This window comes from Dermacentor andersoni, chromosome 6, assembly GCF_023375885.2.
Source record: "Dermacentor andersoni chromosome 6, qqDerAnde1_hic_scaffold, whole genome shotgun sequence".
Lineage (NCBI taxonomy): Eukaryota > Metazoa > Arthropoda > Arachnida > Ixodida > Ixodidae > Dermacentor > Dermacentor andersoni.
Genome location: NC_092819.1, coordinates 168,879,534 through 168,893,799, shown reverse-complemented (window position 1 = coordinate 168,893,799; position 14,266 = coordinate 168,879,534).

Below are 14,266 nucleotides of genomic sequence, written 5' to 3'. Positions count from 1 at the left end.
AAGCGCGACTGAACAAGGACGTAAAAAAAAATCAGACACGCAAAGACGGGGGAATCTCTGTGCGTCTGTTTTTTCTACGTCCTCATTCAGTCCCGGTTGCATTCTATCATTGGTTATTTAGTGGGTAAGCGAATGTTTACAAGGTAATACGGCCGATAAAGCTGCTATCCTTACTTCCTGCAGCTACTTACTAATTTGCTATCGTAATCGGTGCTTCGCCTTTCGGGCGGAACTGCGAATTCGGTCTCTTCACTTTAAACCGGCACCAACGCGACGGCTGAGAGCGCCGACCACACCGCACTCGCGTTGCAGCGTCGGGGGCACTGCACCTTTACCGAGCTGTCCACACCGTAAGACGCTGTCGCTGTCTCATGTGGTGCACGGCAACTCTGCAATACTGCTGCTACTGTGCAATAAAGCCAACGAGCTGATTTTGCCTGGGATTTTGTTTCATCCCATGTGTGCAAACAAATTATCGTGCTCTTTCATTCTTCTAAAACCGGCGTTGGTTACTGTTACCTACCACTACGGAGAGGTTCTAGTAATTTGAACTGAAGAACTCTTGATCCATACTGGTATTACACAAATATTTCCGCCTACGATTATGTTTCTTCGCATTCATGCATGAAATACAGCGAAAACTGTTTCGAAAAGGTTCTTTCGCTTATTTTTTACGCACTTCTCCCTCCTTGCTATTTCTAGCATTTCTTCGCGACGCTCTGGGGCAGGAGCGCCAGATACCCATACGTTACCCCGAGCCACTGATATTACGGACCTTCAACAGGAGCTGCAGTGTTCGGAGAAAGGTAAAAATTGACATCAGCCTTTACTGCGACATGAAGCCAAGCAAGAAATGTAAACGATTTCTTGCAGTCCCGTCCTCCTTTACGAAAATTCTTCCATTTCGCGCGTTTTCGCAGAATTGAGTTGTCGTAGTCGCTGTCTGAAATATTCGGGTTGCCCATCAATGCGGCCTCCGCTCGCAATCTGCCAGAGTCCTGCTTTGCTGAGATGGTAAAGCGACCGACTCGGAAAGTCATCAGTCGCCGGCTCTATCCTCTGATCAGGGCAAACTTCCCTGGTCAGAGAAAAAGCCGCGCGGTGTTTTTATATAATTTTAGTACTTTTGCGCTAAAGTCAATGCAGTGCAATGCCATTTTTTTTTTACCTTTGATGAAACTTCCACATCTTTGCCGGTTTACGCAGAACTGACTTGCCATTTGGCTGCATTTGATATCAAAATGTTTCCCCTTCTAAGTGTTTCTTGAGTTCGCTTCATTCAGACGCCGTTCTCACATTCGCAATAAAGCGATGCCTTGCCATGTTACAACGAAAGCTACATAATTGGCGAAGGACGACTTACGAAAAACATTTCTATACATTCCTTGTCCTAGCGTTGTAATTTTGGAGAAGGATTTGACGCTGATAATGACCACTGAAGCAAGATAGGAACGGCAGACTGTGAGACATCGTGGTTGCTCCGGGAACCATTACGATGTCCAGGCTAGAGCCAACGTTGGGCTGTTACATGAACTGCGTATTGCTCGTCCCTCCAACGCTCGTAACGTTCTCTGCCGTTTCCCACCCCTTCGCTGAGGATCTCCTCATTTATTGCATCTATAGTCTGATCTCTCTATTCCTGCCGCTTTCCACGTTTTTAGTGGGCGCCTCCTCAATTATTTTTTCTACAGTATTGACCATCATCTCCCTTCAGATATTTATGTCCTTCTCAAGTTCATATGGGCTTTTATGACAGTTACCGAAATGATGCCAAGCAAGGACAGCCGCATTAGCGAGTGCTACGTTGACTAGATTAATGTGTGTAATTCTAATGGCGCACATAGTTTTATTACCGTTGCAGATAGTAGATTGGAAGGCACGTGCTCAGAAGGAAAATTCATCATTATTTCTGCAGATGCCCTCAAAAGTTTGCCATGTTAGTGAGATAATTTATTCCAAAACAACCGGAACAGCCATGTTCACATTGAAGGTTGTGTAATGAGGCGTGTGGGAGGCAATCTATTCTTTGTTGTCTCCGTTGAGTGTGGTAAAAGCAACGTGTGGGCTTACTAGGACTTACACTTATAGTCCGTTTCATAATTCAGGTTCAACGCTGCGGGAGCTGTGAAAGAAGTGCGGCCGCCAAAACTTATCACTCCGCGCCTTCCCGTCCATGCTTCGCTGCGCGCTATGAGGCGTTTGCTCGCGCGAGCATGCACATGAGGCTGCCCCGACGGCTAACGAAAAGAAACAATGAAACGCATATTGATTTAAAACATCGTATCGGCGGTATGAGTACATGGTTTGTTTGTTTTTGAAAGTAAGCTCTTTCTTATTTTCATTCAGAACAGCATATATAAAGAACATTTTCACAAATATCGGGTCAAGAAACACCGAGCTATTTCCAAGTGCGAACGCAGCCACAGCAAAAAGTATGTCTAGCTTCCACAGTTTTGCAAATGATGCATGAAACGGAGTATAGTGTATATTGTATGTTTTAACCTACTATAGATATGTATACCCTGAATGATTGAGCATGTGGCAGGGATTCTTTGTAAGCAAGGGCATGTGTGCAAAGCGTGACGTAATTCTAACGAGGACAATAAGGATAACGGCGTTTGCGTTGTCAGTCTTGTTCATATTTTGCCATGTTTTCAAGCCTGCCTTTCCATGACATGAATACACGTATGTTACAGTTAATAATTAGTTACGAGTTCAGCATAACTGCATGCCATCAGAGTGGCCAAATACCTCAGCTGCTTTTTCATGGCTCCAAGGCGTAATCGTGAAAAAAGAACAGTTCACCAAAGGGAGCAGCAAGGCTGGATATTTATTGTTGATGTCACGGTCGAATACACCTTTGCTAGTGAAAGTTAATCTATGAACTGACGCGACTAATTCGTATACATGCTATCATAGGTATCATAATTTTTCTAAATTCGAGATGGATATTTTATTGATTACCATTGAAGAAATCAAGTTTTATCTCAAAAAGAAAGTATTTCTTCCGTATTTCAGGTCTGATATGTCAAAGTGACGGTGAGGAATTCAAAGTCTCATCCGTGAATACCTTGTTTTCAAATAGTCTTTACTCCCTCCCTCACTCACTCACTCACTCACTCACTCACTCACTCACTCACTCACTCACTCACTCACTCACTCACTCACTCACTCACTCATTATAAGGTAATGTTGGCTGCTTGCACAGACAAGCGCGAAGAGATTCCGCACACCTTTCTTTGCAAGGACAATTTAAATTGCCGCGTATGCTGGTTGATGTTTAATAATTTCTTAATCGAATGCAGCAATGGTATAATAATTAATGCAACGAAAATGACACACTATACCTCGCGAGTGAACGAAAGAAATGCTCGAACGATGAACGTTTTATTATTTATCGAAACATTCTTATTGTTTAGGCGCAGTAGCCGCAATTTTTGTTTCTGATGTGGTGTTATTCGAAAAATCTGAAAGCACGAGCTAAATGCGTCAGCCACAGCGTCTCATTCAAGTCACGATAAAATAAGTGGATGCGAAGCCACACATGCCGAGAGCACGGTGATAACTTTCTCTAACACGCACGGACTCGGCAGTTGCTGGGCTCGACCGCGGCTGTATGCAGATTCTCCTTTGCCACGCTTTATGGAGCGCTTGCTCTGTTATTCCCAATTAGTTTTTAGTTAAAGTTTGTGAACTTTGTTGGATAAGGCGCAATCTTCTTTTTTGTTCCAACTATAGCAGGGTTTCGCGTGGTCCGTGCGTCACAATCGCGGCTCCATCGGCGGCAGCGACGCGAAAGTGGCTGCCGCGTTTGGAGGAAAAACAAATCTTTACAACGAAACGCCACGTGACGAGCCTGCAACCTTGTCAATAAATAAAAAAGTGACATTGAAAAGAAAAGCACCACACCTCGTGATGGAAGCGTTCTCCCCCCTTTCTTTTAATGAGGGAGGGGGGAGGGGGCACTGAGCGCAACGGCACATGGGTGGACGTGTTTCTAATGCTTCGCGCGAATGTCGCAGAGCGCGGTTGACCGCCTCAACGCTCCGAAAGTAATGTTGCCGTTGCAACGGCGACAACGCCTCCAGGTACAAAGGCGAAGAGGTGAAGGACCCAGATGTGGCGAGTAGGAAGCGAGTAGCACTAGCCGCAGAACGCAGCGACAACTGCAGCGGCGAACACTACTCAAACGGATACCCCGACCCAAGCAACGTGCGGCGTCACGGACGGCGTGCTGTTCACTGGATTCAACGTCTGGTCCGCGCATATGCCTAGTGAAAGCATCAAGCTAACAGAGTTAGTCGCGGCCACTTGATGGACGCTGATGGCATGGCTGCATATTCCCTATTAGGCTTCTTTTCCTAAACTCTGCGCACCTGTGCCTGCGGCCAAGCGCAGAAAGAGCATTTAATCAAGAGAAAGGAGAAGACGCCGGCATGAAGGGTGTGGCTCTAGCCCACATACAACTGCTCACCAATCTAAAGGAGAGACATATTGACAGGGCATACGCACAGATGTCAGGTGACTATTATATTTCACATTGAGTTTATTACTGACTACGCGCAGGACTAGCGCGTCCATAGGCTTCGGGTGCAAATAAATTTCGCATGGTCTCATTTAAACCGCAGCTGCTCTTAAGACGAGTGTTTAAGCACATCTCACATAAAGAAAGAGAGGGTCAACCAAGTGTCGAAGCCAAACAGCACAAGTTCGAAGTGCATAGTGTTTAAAATTATTTTAATATTGTACCTTTATTATGTTTCTATTCTCTCACTTCCTGTCCATGCTTCATGTTCATTATTCGCTCATTTCTTATGTTTCGCGTCGTATCTCACACGCACTTACGCCTACCTTGTCTTCTTTTGCGTGGACATTTGATTGACTCCTCTTTTTCTGACCATCAGATCCCAGGTAGATGCATCCCGGAGATTGTGCTTTTGGCGCTGTTCAGTTAATTTTCGACTATATTGGTGAAAATTACACCCGTACCGCTACCTTACGTACTTTGTGACCGATTCTCGTTCCTGTGGTCCCAGCCGAAGCCGCCTTCCGGCCACCATTCCCCCGAATGCACGAAGCCTACTTCGTCCAAGCAAACGCTTTCCATTTCCCTAGATTGTGCTGTATGGCGGCTTTCCCTCAGCATGAATACGTCTACGGCATTGCACGCTTTACAGGAGTATAGTGCAATATGGAATGTTTTCGAATATATTGGCGGTAATTACACCCCTACCGGAATATTTACATATTCTGCGACTAATTCTCGCTTCTGGTGGCTTAGCCAGAGCAGCTTCCCAGACACCATTCCGTGGCGCGATCCCTGCTAGGTACCAGCAAACCCCCACCCCTCCCCTCCATTTCACAAAAGTGTGCTCTACGGCGGCTTCGCCTCAGCCTTTCTTTATGTATGGCGGCGCCCTCTTTTCAGGTGCACAACTCAATGTGGTAGATTTTCGACGATATTAGCGCTAATTACACCCGTACCATTACTGTTACCGTAATCTACGACTAACTCTCGCTTCTCGTCTCGTTGAGACCTACATTTTACTACTTCTTGCGACTTGTTACAGTCCTCGGTACGTGCGAAACGACTTTCTTTTATGCGAAGCCTACTAGCCGCACAACCACGCTCTTCCTTGCTGCGCCGCGCGCGGCCGCGTAGCTACCATATGACGTCATAACAGCTGCAAAAGCGGAGGCTCAACTCGTGCGCTCGCTTGCGGCCGCGTAGCCACATAGCCGGGTCTGAGCTCGTGCGCTCGCCTGCATGAGTTGTTTCTTCGTCTAGCCGAACCAAATGTAGCCAAGCAGCAGCAGTTCACCAGGCTAAACAGTGGTTCAACAACTAAAATAAAGGCTAGTATGCTTCGCATCCTGGGCTTAACCTTAGCTAAGCCACAGCCTTTTTTTTTTCGAAAGTGGTTACCAGATACCCAGGTGGTAACAACTTTATTGAGACTCTGCTCAGTTATGATCTGGCAGGCCCGAGTCCTAGAATGGCCCCTCACGAGGAGCGACCCTTTCGGCCCAGGCAACGAGGGCTTTTTGTACTTTTTCATCCGGCGTTCTGAGCAGCTCTTCCCACGTCTGTTGTGAGGGAGCTGGCAGGAGCGACCTGGGAGGGGGTAAGCCCTCGCACCCCCAAAGAATGTGATTTTGGGTAGGCAATGTTTGATTTGTGCAGTTTTGACATATTGGGTTCCATTGCCCGTTGGTAATTATGGCTAGCCAATGTGGGCTGGGGAACGATTTAGTTTGGATTCGACGCAGGATCGAGGCTTGCGCTCGCGTGAGGCTTGCGTTTGGAGGCGAGTAGATTCGCCTTTTTTGCTTGTAACAGTTTGTTATTTCGTGGTATGTCATCGGTGCCTCATCCATGGGATCCGAGTCTGAGGGGCACACCTCCCGGTTGATTAGACCTCGGGCTACCCAGTGCGCCTCCTCATTCCCTTGATTCCCCGAATCGGCAGGGACCCATACGAGTTCAACAGTGTTTTCATTATTAAAGTCCCGTAGGACTCGCGCTGCACAGACGCCTATGCTGGCTCTCGAAAAGTTGACTATTGCCCTTTTGGAGTCGCTTATGATAGTTCGCACGGAGGGATTCATGATGGCCAAAGCAATGGCAGTCTCTTCCGCTTCCACGGTGGACGCTGTTTTTATGGTCGCGGCGTTGAGGATACTTCCCTCTCCGGTCACGACGCTCACTACGTAAGTTTGGTGATTTTGCTTTGCTGCATTGACATAAGCGGTGTGCTGGTTGCTTTGGTACCTTTCTTGAAGGGCCTTGGCTCTGGCAGACCGCCTCTTATCGTGTCTCCCAGAGAGCATGTTCTTAGGTAACGGTTTTATAACCAAACGGCGTTTGACCGCACCGAGTAATGTTGTTCTTCCTGCTGAATTCATAACGGGATTCAGCCCGAGTTTGCTTAGAATAACCCTGCCAGTTGTGGTGCGGGAGAGTCGTTCACGTTGGGCTGTTTTATGGGCCTCCACGAGTTCGTCTAGGGTATTGTATATACCTAGCTCAAGTAATCGTTCAGTTTTCGCATACCTCGGGAGACCAAGGGCAGCTTTATGAGCTGTGCGAATGACGCTGTTAACCTTTTCTTTGTCAGAAAGGCGTAGGTGGTAGTAAGGGAAGGAATACACGACGCGACTGATCAGGAAAGCCTGCGTCAAATGGCAGATATCAGCCTCCTTCATACCGCGGTGTCGTGTGGCTACTCGTCTGATTAGGCCACATATTTGGCGGGCTGTCATCCGTAATCGGACAATCGCCTCAGAATTATGGGTGTTATGTTGAATTAGCATGCCCAGGACTCTTATAGTCAGTACGGGCGGAACTGGGCCGTCTTCCATCATCATCATCATCATCATCAGCCTGATTACGCCCACTGCAGGGCAAAGGCCTCTCCCATACTTCTCCAACTACCCCGGTCATGTACTAATTGTGGCCATGTTGACCCTCCAAACTTCCTAATCTCATCTGCCCACCTAACTTTCTGTCGCCCCCTGCTACGCTTCCCTTCCCTCGGAATCCAGTCCGTAACCCTTAATGACCATCGGTTATCTTCCCTCCTCATTACATGTCCTGCCCATGCCCATTTCTTTTTCTTGATTTCAACTAAGATGTCATTAACGCGCGTTTGTTCCCTCACCCAATCTGCTCTTTTCTTATCCCTTAACGTTACACCTATCATTTTTCTTTCCATAGCTCGTTGCGTCGTCCTCGATTTAAGTAGAACCCTTTTCGTAAGCCTCCAGGTTTCTGCCCCGTACGTGAGTACTGGTAAGACACAGCTGTTATACACTTTTCTCTTGAGGGATAATGGCAACCTACTGTTCATGATCGGCGAATGCCTGCCAAACGCACCCCAGCCCATTCTTATTCTTCTGATTATTTCACTCTCATGATCTGGATCAGCAGTCACTACCTGTCCTAAGTAGATGTATTCTCTTACCACTTCCAGTGCCTCGCTACCTATCGTAAACTGCTGTTCCCTTCCGAGACTGTTAAACATTACTTTAGTTTTCTGCAGATTCATTTTTAGTCCCACCCTTCTGCTCTGCCTCTCCAGATCAGTGAGCATGCATTGCAGTTGGTCCCCTGAGTTACTAAGCAAGGCAATATCATCAGCGAAGCGCAAGTTACTAAGGTATTCTCCATTTACTCTTATCCCCAATTCTTCCCAATCCAGGTCTCTGAATACCTCCTGTAAACACGCTGTGAATAGCATTGGAGAGATCGTATCTCCCTGCCTGACGCCTTTCTTTATTGGGATTTTGTTGCTTTCTTTATGGAGGAGTACAGTGGCTGTGGAGCCGCGATAGATATCTTTCAGTATTTTTACATACGGCTCGTCTACACCCTGATTCCGCAATGCCTCCATGACTGCTGAGGTTTCGACTGAATCAAACGCTTTCTCGTAATCAATGAAAGCTATATATAATGGTTGGTTATATTCCGCACATTTCTCTATCACCTGATTGATAGTGTGAATATGATCTATTGTTGAGTAGCCTTTACGGAATCCTGCCTGGTCCTTTGGTTGACGGAAGTCTAAGGTGTTCCGGATTCTATTTGCAATTACCTTAGTAAATACTTTGTAGGCAACGGACAGTAAGCTGATCGGTCTATAATTTTTCAAGTCTTTGGCGTCGCCTTTCTTATGGATTAGGATTATGTTAGCGTTCTTCCAAGATTCCGGTACGCTCGAGGTCTTGAGGCATTGCGTATAGAGGCTGGCCAGTTTTTCTAGAACAATCTGCCCACCATCCTTCAGCAAATCTGCTGTTACCTGATCCTCCCCAGCTGCCTTCCCCCTTTGTATAGCTCCCAAGGCTTTCTTTACTTCTTCCGGCGTTACTTCTGGGATATCGAATTCCTCTAGATTATTCTCTCTTCCATTATCATCGTGGGTGCCACTCGTACTGTATAAATCTCTATAGAACTCCTCAGCCACTTGAACTATCTCATCCATATTAGTAATGATATTGCCGGCTTTGTCTCTTAGCGCATACATCTGATTCTTGCCAATTCCTAGTTTCTTCTTCACTGCTTTTAGGCTTCCTCCGTTCCTGAGAGCTTGTTCAATTCTATCCATGTTATACTTCCTTATGTCAGCTGTCTTACGCTTGTTGATTAACTTCGAAAGTTCTGCCAGTTCTATTCTAGCTGTAGGGTTAGAGGCTTTCATACATTGGCGTTTCTTGATCAGATCTTTCGTCTCCTGCGATAGCTTATTGGTATCCTGTCTAACGGAGTTACCACCGACTTCTATTGCACACTCCTTAATGATGCCCACAAGATTGTCGTTCATTGCTTCAACACTAAGATCGTCTTCGTGACTTAAAGCCGAATACCTGTTCTGTAGCTTGATCTGGAATTCCTCTATTTTCCCTCTTAGCGCTAACTCATTGATCGGCTTCTTATGTACCAGTTTCCTCCGTTCCCTCCTCAGGTCTAGGCTAATTCGAGTTCTTACCATCCTGTGGTCACTGCAGCACACCTTACCGAGCACGTCCACATCTTGTATGATGCCAGGGTTAGCGCAGAGTATGAAATCTATTTCATTTCTAGTCTCGCCGTTCGGGCTCCTCCATGTCCACTTTCGGTTATTCCGCTTGCGGAAGAAGGTATTCATTATCCTCATATTATTCTGTTCTGCAAACTCTACTAATACCTCCCCCCTGCTATTCCTAGTGCCTATGCCATATTCCCCCACTGCCTTGTCTCCAGCATGCTTCTTGCCTACCTTGGCATTGAAATCGCCCATCAGTATAGTGTATTTTGTTTTCACTCTACCCATCGCCGATTCCACGTCTTCGTAGAAGCTTTCGACTTCCTGGTCATCATGACTGGATGTAGGGGCGTAGACCTGTACAACCTTCATTTTGTACCTCTTATTAAGTTTCACAACAAGACATGCCACCCTCTCGTTAATGCTATAGAATTCCTGTATGTTACCAGCTATATTCTTATTAATCAGGAATCCGACTCCTAGTTCTCGTCTCTCCGCTAAGCCCCGGTAGCACAGGACGTGCCCGCTCCTTAACACTGTATATGCTTATTTTGGCCTCCTAACTTCACTGAGCCCTATTATATCCCATTTACTGCCCTCTAATTCTTCCAATAGCACTGCTAGACTCGCCTCACTAGATAATGTTCTTGCGTTAAACGTTGCCAGGTTCATATTCCAATGGCGGCCTGTCCGGAGCCAGGGATTCTTAGCACCCTCTGCAGCGTCGCAGGTCTGACCGCCGCCGTGGTCAGTTGCTTCGCAGCTGCTGGGGACTGACCGTCTTCCATACTGACTCGTATAGGGGAGATGGCGTCCCTTTCGGTGGCGTGTTTCGTTGATTTATCACGGATGACGAGAAGCTCCGATTTTGTCGGCGAGCACGCTAGACCATTCTGTCGCACAAAATTTTGTACGGTATTCGCGGCCGCTTGTGATGCTTCCATGATTTCTCCATCGGAACCGTTATTGGTCCAGATGGTGATATCATCGGCATAGATGGAGTGTTTGATATGCGGGATCCTTTCCAGTAATGGAGGCAGGTTTGGCATGGTCACATTGAAAAGGAAGGGAGAGAAGACCGCACCCTGAGGGGTGCCCCTTGCACCTAATTGAAATTGTCCGCTTTTATTGTCCCCAAAATGTATTTCTGCAGTGCGATCCTTGAGAAAGCTTGTAATATAGCTATAAGTGCGCTTCCCGACATTCATTTGGGCTATATTTGTGAGTATTGAAGCATGTGATACATTGTCGAACGCTTTACTCACATCCAGCCCTAGAATTGTACGGGTGGCTCTTATAGGGCCCGGATGTAGGATATCTTGCTGAATTTGCCACATAATGTCTTGAGTGGACAGATTTGATCTGAAGCCTATCAACGTATGGGGCAGCAGCCCATTGCTTTCAGTGTACTCGTTTAGCCTGTTAAGAATGACGTGTTCCATAACCTTCCCCAGGCAAGAGGCTAAGGAGATAGGGCGGAGATTCTCTAGCTCCAGCTTGGGTATAGTTCCCTCTTTCCAGTGGATGTTGAAAAGATTGGTGATTTCAGTAACCGACCCATCGTCTAGGTGCCGTAGGATTTTATTGGGGATGCGGTCCTCGCCAGCCGCCGCTGTTGTTTTGATGTTGTTTAGGACAGCACGTACTTCAGATTCCATAATTTCACTGTCTAGTTCCCTGTTTTCCTTTCCGGTATAAGCTACGGGTAGAGGAATATCGGTGCTTGTATTAAAGTAGCGGTTTTTTAGAGCTTCAAAAAGGGCATCATTATCTCGCGGGAAAGAGTGTATGATCCTCTGAAGGTTCTTTTGTGATGCTGTTTTAGTCTGACTGGGGTCAAGTAGGTGTTTAAGCAGGAACCAGGTGTTCTTGCACCCTAGCTGGCCGTTAAGGCGGTCGCATAGCTGGTGCCAGTGTTCCTGACTGAGCTGTCGTGCGTATTTCTCGATATCACGTTCGAGTTGCGCGATGCGTCTGCGTAGGCCACGGTTGTGTTTCTGCGCGAGCCAGCGCTTCTGCAAACTCTGCTGCGCAGACCACAGGTGGACCAATTTAGCATCTAGAGCCGGGCCGTCCTCCTCCTGGTCTACCTCCATGGTCGAGTTAGCTGCGTCTTTGAGAAGAGTGGATATTCATTCTTCAAGGTTTGTAATGGTTACGGGTTCGCGTCTATTGCGAACATACCGGAAAGTGTCCCATTTAGTGTGCTTAATTTTCACCTTATTTCGCTTGTAGCCTCTGGAGGGTACCGTAAGGGAAAGAATGTAATGGTCGCTACCAACGTTTAGTTCGGTATTCTCCCAGATGGCATTGTCTATGTTCCTGGTGAAGGTCAAATCAGGCGAGGTGTTTTGACTCACGCTATTGCCTATGCGGGTTGGTCTTTCAGGGTCAACAAGAAGAGTAAAACCAAGGTCTTGAGCGGTCTCCCAGAGTTTAGTGCCCTTCTTTTGACATTTTTGGTAGCCCCAGGCCGAATGGTGCGCGTTAAAATCTCCCAGCAGCACGAGTTGTGCATGCTTTGCAGCTTTATATACTTTGCCTATTAGTGTAGCTACTGCTAGGCTTTTATCCCTAGGGGGGCTATAAACATTCAGAATGTAGAGCGTTTGGTCCGATCGTCGTTTTGGCAGGATTTCAACGAAGGTGTATGACACCACCGTGAATTCAAGGTTTAATTGGTTGGCGGTCAGATTTTTGTTCACCATGATCGCTGTGGCCGGAGAGATATCTGGAGCGGTAATTTCGTTGTAAGCCGCAAAACCTGATAATTTTGCCGCTATCCCAGTTTCCTGAAGGGCAACTATGTCAGGTTTGGTTTGGTGATATTGAAGCGTGTATTCCAGAGACCTGCGTTTACGGCGGAAGCCCCTGCAATTCCACTGCCAGACTACGATTGGTGCTTTGGCCATCATGTTTGTTTTTGCGGTTCCATGCACGGTGAAACCGTGCTAGGTGTTTTTGTGAGCACTCCGGAAGCGCGTTGAGCCACAGAATCGCGTAGCCTGTTTGGTTCTGGCGTTGGTGCAGGCGGAGTTACCAACTGAGGCTGAAGGTAAGGTTGCGGTTGGGATTGGGGTTGTGCCGCAGTTAATCCAATGTGGGACATAACTGCAGTCATGGCGGAGCTAAGAGCGGCAACGCTCTCTACCAGCTGTTTGTTTTGGGCGGCTTGCTGAGCAACCATACTCTCGATCACGCGTTCCAGTTTTGAAATTCGGGGGTCCGGCGCGGCGACACTCTCGACGGGTACTGCGGCGGGTCCTTCCGCCTTCCGTTTAGTGCGGCGCGCACCATCTACCTCCATGTCGTTTTCTGCATCCGCTCCACGCTTAACACAAGCCACGATCTCGCTCGCGTCTTTTGTGCTGGGGGCATTACTAGGAGTATGTCCGTTTTCTAATTGTCAAATATTGTTATTAGCTGCAGCTAATTGTTGTTGGAGTAATTTCATTTGCTCCGCCCGCTCCCTTACCTGCGGGTTTTGGGGCAGCTTCTTCCGGGGCTTCGGCTGAGGTTTGGCTGTTCCCCAGGCGACTTGTGTGCTCTTGGAGCTCGAGCGGTCTCCAGGTGGCCGGGACGCCGACCGGTGCCTCACGCTAGCGCTCCGGCCGCGAAGAGGTGGAAAGGACTAGGTTCGGCTCTGGCCGCTCAGCTGACCCCGCTCCTGTGGTCTGGAGGTTCTCGCCGACGCCTTCTTGCCGTTTTCGTCTCCTCCACATGGCAACGGCGTGGTGTTAGCATTGGCTGGCTTGGCGGGCTGCTTTTTTCGGATAAACCGATATTTGCAACTCCTGCTGCCGGTCGGGTGGCCTCCACCGCATACTACGCAAGAGGGAGAGCATGTTGGCTTTTCTCCATTGGGTGGCGAAGGGTGTTCTTCGCCGCACCGCCTGCATCTAGGTTCTGTCGGTCGGGGTAGAGGGCACACGTCTGCTCGGTGCCCCAGCTTCCAACAGTTGAAGCAGGCCTCCGGCCGTTCTCGGAACGGGAAGCCTTCAAACGTGAAAGCCAGGTAACGTACGAATTTCGGGAGCTTGACTCCGGTGAAGGTGATCACGAAGTGGCGAGTTGTGCCCATTCTCCGCGCGTTCACAATCGTCAGGTCAGGATTTCTGTTGCGAAGCTCGGCGGACATGGTTTGGTCCGTTTCATAGCTGTATGCCCTGTACACCACCCCTCGCACCGAGTTGTCGGGCGCCGGAATGTACGTTGTCACAGGCGTATCAAGCTTATGCTGAGCGTGCTGCAGCTTTGTGATATTGTAGTAGGCCTCGGCACGCTGCCGGTCCGGGGTACTGACCGTGATCGTGTTGTTGGTGGGGTGGATCCTCACCTGGTCAATAGGGAGGGCTTGGCGAACGTCGAGGTTGGCGGCGGCGCATATCGCGTCCGCCAGTACAGCTGGCCCAACCTCGGTTAGGTTGACGGCACCTTTCGGTCGAAAGACCACCTTGTAATCGTCCACTGGTAAGCGTGGCATGGGTCGACGGCGCACGATCGGAGGCGGGCGGGCCCGTCGTCGCGGTGTCGGTGTTGGCTCACCCTTCGGCGAGGCTTCTCCGTTGGCGGGCCTCGATGCGGCTCCGGTCCGGCGTCGATATCTCTGCTGCATGTCCAGGGCCGTCTTCCACGTCCCGTCGGACAGCTCGGCTGGGTCAATGTCTTCGCCTCCTACGGCGTACTCCATGGCTGGGCTCGGGCGAGGCTCGGCGAGGCAGGCAAACGCCACACAACGCGGC